The sequence below is a fragment of the Morone saxatilis genome, unplaced genomic scaffold, assembly GCF_004916995.1.
Source record: "Morone saxatilis isolate NCDOM2014 unplaced genomic scaffold, NCSU_SB_2.0 Contig5, whole genome shotgun sequence".
Lineage (NCBI taxonomy): Eukaryota > Metazoa > Chordata > Actinopteri > Moronidae > Morone > Morone saxatilis.
In genome coordinates, this window is record NW_023340095.1 from 13,121,955 (window position 1) to 13,129,857 (window position 7,903).

Consider the following 7,903-nt stretch of genomic DNA (forward strand, 5'->3'; position numbering starts at 1 on the left):
TCAAACTTGTGTTCGAATTCATCCATCACTGGTGTCACACTCAGCCATAACACGGCAACCTTGAGAGAGAGCGAGAGAGAGAGGAGAGAGAGAGAGAGAGAGAGAGAGCAGAGAGAGAGAGAAGCGAACAGAGAAGAGAGAGAGAGAGAGAGAAATCCAGTCAAAGAGAGAGAGCGAGATAAATAGATAGATATGGAGAGAGAGGCTTGGTCTCAGCTGGACTCCCCTGAGGAGAGGCTGTGGCCTGGATGATTATACAGCTACAGATGATGTCAGTGGAGGATCCCTGCCACCGAGAGAACACAAACACACAAGGCCACAGTAAAACGTGTTTTCGGAGAGGGCGTCTGCCTTAATCTCTATGTGCTACCATCATGTTCAGGAATAACACAATAAACAGTCATTTGCATCCTCTCCCTGGTGAACACGCGGGACTACACACCAAATATAAATTAATGCAATGGATGGTTAAAATTGTGTGTATAAAAGCCTAACAGAAAAACATGTTATATTAAATCCATGGGCAAATGCTGCAATTAAGCCAGAGTATGCTGTATCTAAAAACCTTTTATCTATGCCAAATTTGCAACTGGCCTGTCATTACTCCTGTTGGGTACAGACCAGTGGAAAAAAACACCTGAACAACACACTTGTTCAGTGACAATGACAATAAACATTTGCTGTTTTTCCATTTCACTGCAATAAAGGTCAGACTGACAAATTATGCAAAAAATAAATAACATTAATTGTCAAACACAGCCGTCATCTTACTCAACCAGCTCTGAAATAAATTCCACGTGCACAAGGGGGAAAAACAAATCAATTAAACACAAAGGAATCCATTTAAGGAAATGAAGCGACATCTACAGATTTATGCAAATGAGACTTCACATGCGCTCTGTACATTTGTTAACTTGCACTTGCCCGAGGCTGCAGACAGATCTGCTCCACACACATGAAAGAGGGGTGGGGGGCAGGAGTGAGAGAGAGAGAGAGGAGGGGGGAGGGAGGGAGTGCAGCCCACTGTTCAGCACTCTGCACACGGAGGGGCTGCAGCCTGGTGATGCCTGCTGCAGCCTCCCTCCTGCAGCTACAGTACAGCCGAGTGCTGGGAATCATTGATCTGTTCTTCCTCCTCACAGAACAATAGAGGAAGCATGGCTCCTTAATAACCACATTGGTCCAGAGCAAAGGGTGGCCGCCACTCCAATACTACACATCTAGCTTGCACCCATTTGATTTTAACAGCCAGTATTAAGAGTGGCCAGTCCACTACTGTATTGTGGTAAATGGCTTGAATGAGAATATTTCTTATTGAGAGCTTGTGAACTCATTGACTCCTGACATACTGGTTTGTGTGTGTGTGTGTTTTTAATTCTTTCACACCAAACAGCATCAGTAAGTGTTCTAATCAAATAGAGGTACACACTTAAATTGAAGTGTGATCTTTGAGAAGACATTTCATCCAGCATCTCAACCATCTTTGTTGTTACACACAGTGATCAAAATACTCCGTAGCAGACAAGTTCGAACGAGCAAGCTCCACATTCAGACTAATGTTTTGATTTGCTGTAATTCGAATCACACAGTGCGGAGGCATAATCAGGTACTCTCACCCTCATGTCAATCACAATGCTCACCTAAATTATTCATGGCTCTATATTTTATTTATGACTATATTTTCCCATGCCACCTGAAAGTTCGCAAAAGCCGGTTTGCTGGCAGAAGCAGAGCTGCCAAAGCATTTCATAGAGACAGGGCTGCTTTCATCTCTCGCACAGGCTGGGAAAGCTGTGGGATGTGGGGTTCATATTCTGCAGACAAGCCTTATCATTTATATATAGCCAGTATCATGTTGAGATCTTGAATCATTTTTTATATGCAAAACATTCGCACTGTTATCTGAGAAAATTCGGGAAGTAGGCCAGCGCTGCATGTGATTAAAGTATATGGTGAATTAGAGTGATATAAAAAAACAAAGTGACACAAAGTGCTTCCTGAGAAGAATCAGCGTGAATTGTTAACCAGGATACACACCTGAGTGGGGTGTTATTCGTTGTGTTGTTCAAGGATTTAAGGCGTTTTCCATGATTCTTTATCTCTTCTGATGGTGAGACGAGGACAAATTAAGATTGTAAAGTTGTAACATACAGATTTCAAGTGTGGGAAATAAAGTAAAATGCGACTCATTTTTGTACCTTTTGTAACAATACTTCAAATCAACTATAACCATTATTTAAAAAGAAGAAAATATTTGTTTTTCAGTTTTTGCTTCTAATGTAAAAATTCTGTAATGATGCTGAGAATATATTTTATATATATATTTTAATAACTGCGATGGTGTTGAATTTAACAGTAATAGTTATTTTCTCTTTCAGAGAAACTATCAGAGCTTTTTTCTATGTTCCCTTTTGTTGATTAGATGAGCCTATGCGAGATGAAATAATCAAAGATTTGTTTAAACTCTACTGAAATGACTAAAGATCAAAACATCTGCACGCTCCACTGTGCAAGATTTATTATCCAAGCTTTTTGTCACAAAGACCTCCATCAGAGCATGAGCCATGCCAAACTGTGCCAAGACACACAGTTGGCATAACTGTTTTTAAAGAAATTAGCATTACCTCTTTTTGGGCTATACAAGACTAGAACTACAAAAGCTCCTAAACCCAGTCCACTTCAAACCAGTGAGAAAAACTGAGAGAAAACTAGAAATACAGAAATTTCTCAAGTGCAACAACCAAAACCATTCTTACTTTAGCAGAAAACTGTGTGTTCATGAAGGACCTTATCACTTATAGTAAGAAGCTGATTGAGAAAATAAGTTTTCAATATCTTAAACTACTAACTAACTAAAAGAGTGCAGATCTCTGCCAGGTGTGTCTGGGGGCATGTGCGTGGGGATCAGGGAGTGGACTGGAGTGGAGGGCAGGCTGTGTATCCAGCATGTATGGATGAGAGTAGTGGAATAAAGGGGAGACAGCATCCAGATTACATTACCAAGGTTACATTATCAAGGTGTAACCAGAGTATTCAGACTATATGGAGACAAATCTTGGACAATTCCAAAACTCCAGTGATGTAAAATTGAGAGAAAAAGCCAACAAAAGAATCTGCAAACACGAATATGACTTCAACGTACATTGTCCCTAACGGAAACAACATTCAAATTGTAATAGTTGTTGATCACTTGTGGCCCCTACTGGCTGGTTAAGTGGAGCCAGAGGACTCAGCAGTAAATGGAGGTATAAAACAGAAATTTTGAATCACCGCACCGTGTGAGATCCTTGAGCATACAGTCATAAATGTGCACAATTAGACTGATGGGTCTGGTAGTATGTGAAATTAGCTACAGACAGATACACACACGGAAACACACACACACACACACACACACACAACCAAACGCATGATCCTTTACACCTGGCAGACAAAACATGAGACGCTAGTTTAACAATCTTAAAAAATTACATTTCTTACCAAAAATATTCTTAGTTTTACTTCACTAGAGCTTTCCATAGCTTAGCCAGTAACTACCTGTTCATTATTGCAAATATATAATCTCTACTGATTATACAATATTTGATAATAAAACCAATAACTACAGACTTCAGATGGCTATTTTTAAAGTATGAAGCGTTTAAGTAGTGGCATACTGTGCACAGAAAAATAAAACTAATTAAGGCAGAAAAATATGTCTTTTTTTCCCTTAACACTTAATTAACTGGCAACAGACAAAAGATTCCAAATAGGTGTCATGGCAACATCTCAAGAGAGCACAATCCTGAACCGTGAAAGCCCAGAGCTCAGCCAGGAAGGAGCCAAAGACACAAAAAGAGTCACATCAAAAGCCTCTAAATTGGAACCATGAACCCTGCTGGGACACACAAAGCTGCTCTGTAATCTAAAAGGTTGATATTAGTTCACACGACAAACCTACTGTATACTTCATTGATGCTTTAATTCAGCATTTTGGAAGATAAACGACAAATAAAACATGTACTGTGACAATTAATCAAAAACACATGTCGAATGTCGGGGTGCAGGGAGTGCCAGCGGTTGCTTTGTACATGAATTGTGTATCTCGCACACATTTCAACTGATCAAAACAACAGTTCATATAAAATCAGAGAATGCCGCCTGGTCTACAAATAACCAGTGTTTTATTTGTTGTCTTTAAAAGGAAAATATCTCCCCAAAAAACATTGAAATATGACGGGGGGTTTTTTCCAAAACTAGAGAAAATAAAATGTATCATAAGCTGAAAATCTCAATTTTAAGAAAATATGGTCACCTTTTATAACCTATGTTTCCATGGTCACTGGGGTAAAAATAGGAGTGACTAATAGTGCCCTTTGTGCGCAGGAATATAAGAATTATGAATGAGCTATCAACATTCCTCTGTGTGTGAGTAATTTTCTTCTTTTTATATTGTAATTCCTATGGCCTGTTATTTGACATTTTAAATGTATTGTTGTAGCCTGTTGGGGAGGGAATGAGGGAGGGATTTCTCTCCATACAGCGCACAGAAATATTCTGTTTCTTTTCTCTGATACTTAGATACCTAAAGCTGCAAAAAGACAATTATATATCTTTTCATCATTCCATAATGTCTCACTTATCTTATCCAGGTAGCACAATGTCAAGCCCAGGTGTAAAACAATCCATTGGATTTGTTATAAAACAACAACATTAACAACTCCAGCAGATTTGTTTTATTTCTTGTTTAATGTAAAGCACAAGCCAGCTAGTCTTCTCCTACATCAATTTACAATCTGACCTTTAACCCGACTCAGTAAATCTGCCTGAACCTCCGGGTCAAGCTTAAAGCCGTGGATTCTTGTTGTTCCCACATAAAAGGAAACAAAATTGATTTAGCTGTGCATGTGAACTTTTGTGTGCAGACAATTCATCCACACCAGCCTCCTGCAGAGAGTCTCTCCTTAGTGTTGTTAAGCTATAACACCTTTCCTGTGAATCTTTAATGGACCACAATTTCACTGTTATCTAGCCTTAGCCATCTGTGCTACAGTATGTAATAGCAGCATGGCTGAATCACTTATTCAAATAAGCCAACTTAATGATGCAGATTTTCACAAGTAAATACATCTACTTAATGTTTCAGTGTCCTTTAACTCAGTGCCACATGTACTAATTAAATTCTGCTCCTCTGAGGACTGAGTGCTGATAGATTGAGGAGACAGATGGATTGAAGAGGAAAAATACACAGTCACACAAGGAGAGAGGCCCCCACTCCCCAAACACACACACACACACACACATCGCTCCCCGTCACCTTTCAGATCTCAATCACAAAGATGGAAATGGTTGTGTGATTGTGTGTGTATGGTCGCATGTTGGAGTGCATGCTTTCGCTCCATGATGGACTGTTGCCTTTTCTTTCTGACAAAAGAGGCTGGCGGAGGAACAGTGAGAATGCAGGGAAGGATAATGAGACTGCCATATTAAATCTAAAATTTAAAAACAGACAGTTCACACATAAAGATATTACTGCATCTGATTATATTCATGTTACTAACTATACAACTTGACGGGCAACCATAAAAAACCTAATCTATCAATCTTTACTGCCTTGGAAATATATCAAGGCCTGTGATTTCCCCATTTTTGTAGCTCTGATGGCTGGTTTATAGAAAGAAATAAAAGAAATATCAAGTAAGACAACATACCCTAGAAAGAATATGTCCTCTTCTCATCATTTTGATATCAGAGGCATCTCTCGAGTATAATCCAGTGAGAATAGTGCAGCTGTCTGTATTGACTAAACACTGTTGTCTGCATCAACATCACATCATATCTTGTTATCAGAGGGTCTCTTTGTGGCAGCGTAGCAACAGTTGTGCGAGCTTTGAACCATCTATCTCGCAGGCATGAATTCAATATGTTAATGTGTTGTGAAGACTGGCGGCATGATATTTTAGACACCGAGAAGGAGACGTGGTCTTACCTCTAGCAAAATATATTACACTGCAGCGACCTGCCTCTGTTCTGTGGAGAAAACAGAAGAGAAACATAAATGATAATCACATAATGTAACAGCACATGTCTGCATATCAGCAGAGTTACAAGACGTCATGCAAAAGGTGACTTTAAATTATGTTTTTTTCTGGTTTGCTGTACCGGCTTATACGAGGTGCCAGAAACAAGCCGTTATATTGTAATTCATATGTTAGTATCACAGGTTTTTCAGGGAAACTTTGCAATTTGAGCACTGATGTACAGATGATTGACAGAGCTTCATCTAAATCTCTTTGTGAGACACTCTTTCCTTTTATAGCTGGGGTGGTGTGGATGGGGGGGGGGGGGGGGGGGGTCCCCGGGGAGGCAGGAGGGGAACAGACTCTCTGCCTCCTCTGCCTGTTCTACAGGAGACTCTGCAGGGAACTAGACTCTCTTCTCCCTGCAGTCTGTATGGGAGCCTCTCAGCCAGTTGGCAATATACCAGTCAGCTGGCTCCAACCTAAAGCAGCCCTGTATGACACACATCATGTGCGACCTCAAAAATAATACACAATGCAAACAAGAGCTCTGACATCCCTCAGGCTCTGTGTCTATTTCAGACACACACACACACACACACAGTGGTGAACCCTTTTGTGCACCAAGTGTTTGAGCAATTAAATGGTCAATGGTTAAGGAGGAACAAAGAAAACGTGGTCTACAAGTAGGCTATTAATATGATTCTCAAATTTGAATGAGCATCCAGTTACAGCAGATGTCCTAACTAGTGAGGTGTGATGCCCGGAAAGAGTTTGACAAATGGACTTACTCAGGGATGGGTCCCAACACACAATAAACACATAAAATGTCCACTTAATTTATGCAACAGAGGAAAAGACATGAGAGATAAAGATAATAGATCTGTAAATCCCCATCTAATCAATGTGCAGTGTTTAAATGCAGGCCCATCACATTAATATTGGTCCTACTCACCATTCATTTCGTTACTATCCTCCAGCCAGTCAATGACGCCCCTCTCTCAATGGACTTCACAATTTTCTGCCTAAACCATGTCACGGCTTCCGTGTGCAGAAATCCTCCTCCGCTTTAAAAACCGGTACCGGATTTCCGAATAGCACAGGACTAACCGGCACAATTTGTCGCATACATAAACCTACATAAACAGTGCTTTAAACCCAGCTCTCCTTCCGGCTGCTCGGGGAACAATGGTGCAGCATCAGACTGACAGCTCCACGGACAACGTGACTTACTCTGTCCAATCGTGGATTTATAAACCAGGAATCAGCCGCAGAGCACTGCTGCCTGCCCACTGTAGGCTTCAAATCCCACTGTGGAATCATGTGCGCCGACTGCTGCCAAATAAGGTGGGCTTAATCATGACTTTTAAACACATTTATGGGGATTTATAGGCAGCAAGTCATTAAAAATCATCTAATTGTGTTTGTTTTTGAAGATTCTGACTCATGTGGGTCTAAAAAGTGAGTCACAGGCTGTTTGATTCCAGACTGAAACCAGGACTATTATTTATTTTATAAACTTTGTACTGGCTGCAACATTTGTGTCACATCCTTCCTAAAATATCGCTGTGGTCTCTTTAATAGTAATTAAAGTGATGAAGTTGAGAGGCTTATAAAAAGAAACAGCTGCCTTGGCAAACCCATAGCCCCACTATATCAGATTTAATTAGTCCCTGCTGGGTTATTTAAGTTAGATCAGCCAAATGTAAAGGGTCTCTGCTAGGTAAAAGCAGGGACGCTGTGTTTGTTTTTTATGTCCCTTTTAATGGAAATACCCGACATCAAATCCTCAACATGACTTCTCTGGGTCGAGGGTAAAATAAATCAGGTGAGCGCACCGCCATCTTGTGGCCAGAGTGTTGAACTACAGATGTTCTGCAGGGCCCCTGACTGATTCAAAAATC

At 40.4% G+C, this 7,903-nt stretch overlaps 1 protein-coding gene across 1 annotated transcript in view; it reads right to left on the bottom strand.

Moving 5' to 3' along the window:
• The window catches only part of csrnp3 (cysteine-serine-rich nuclear protein 3), a 26,405-nt gene extending 19,266 nt beyond the window's left edge, over positions 1-7,139 (bottom strand). The window contains exons 1-2 of the mRNA XM_035676020.1: positions 6,955-7,139; positions 5,969-6,009 (exon numbers count right to left, since the gene is read on the bottom strand). The gene's annotated coding sequence lies outside the window, so the exon portion shown is untranslated. The remainder of the gene's footprint in view (positions 1-5,968; positions 6,010-6,954) is intronic.
• Positions 7,140-7,903: the final 764 nt, after the last annotated feature.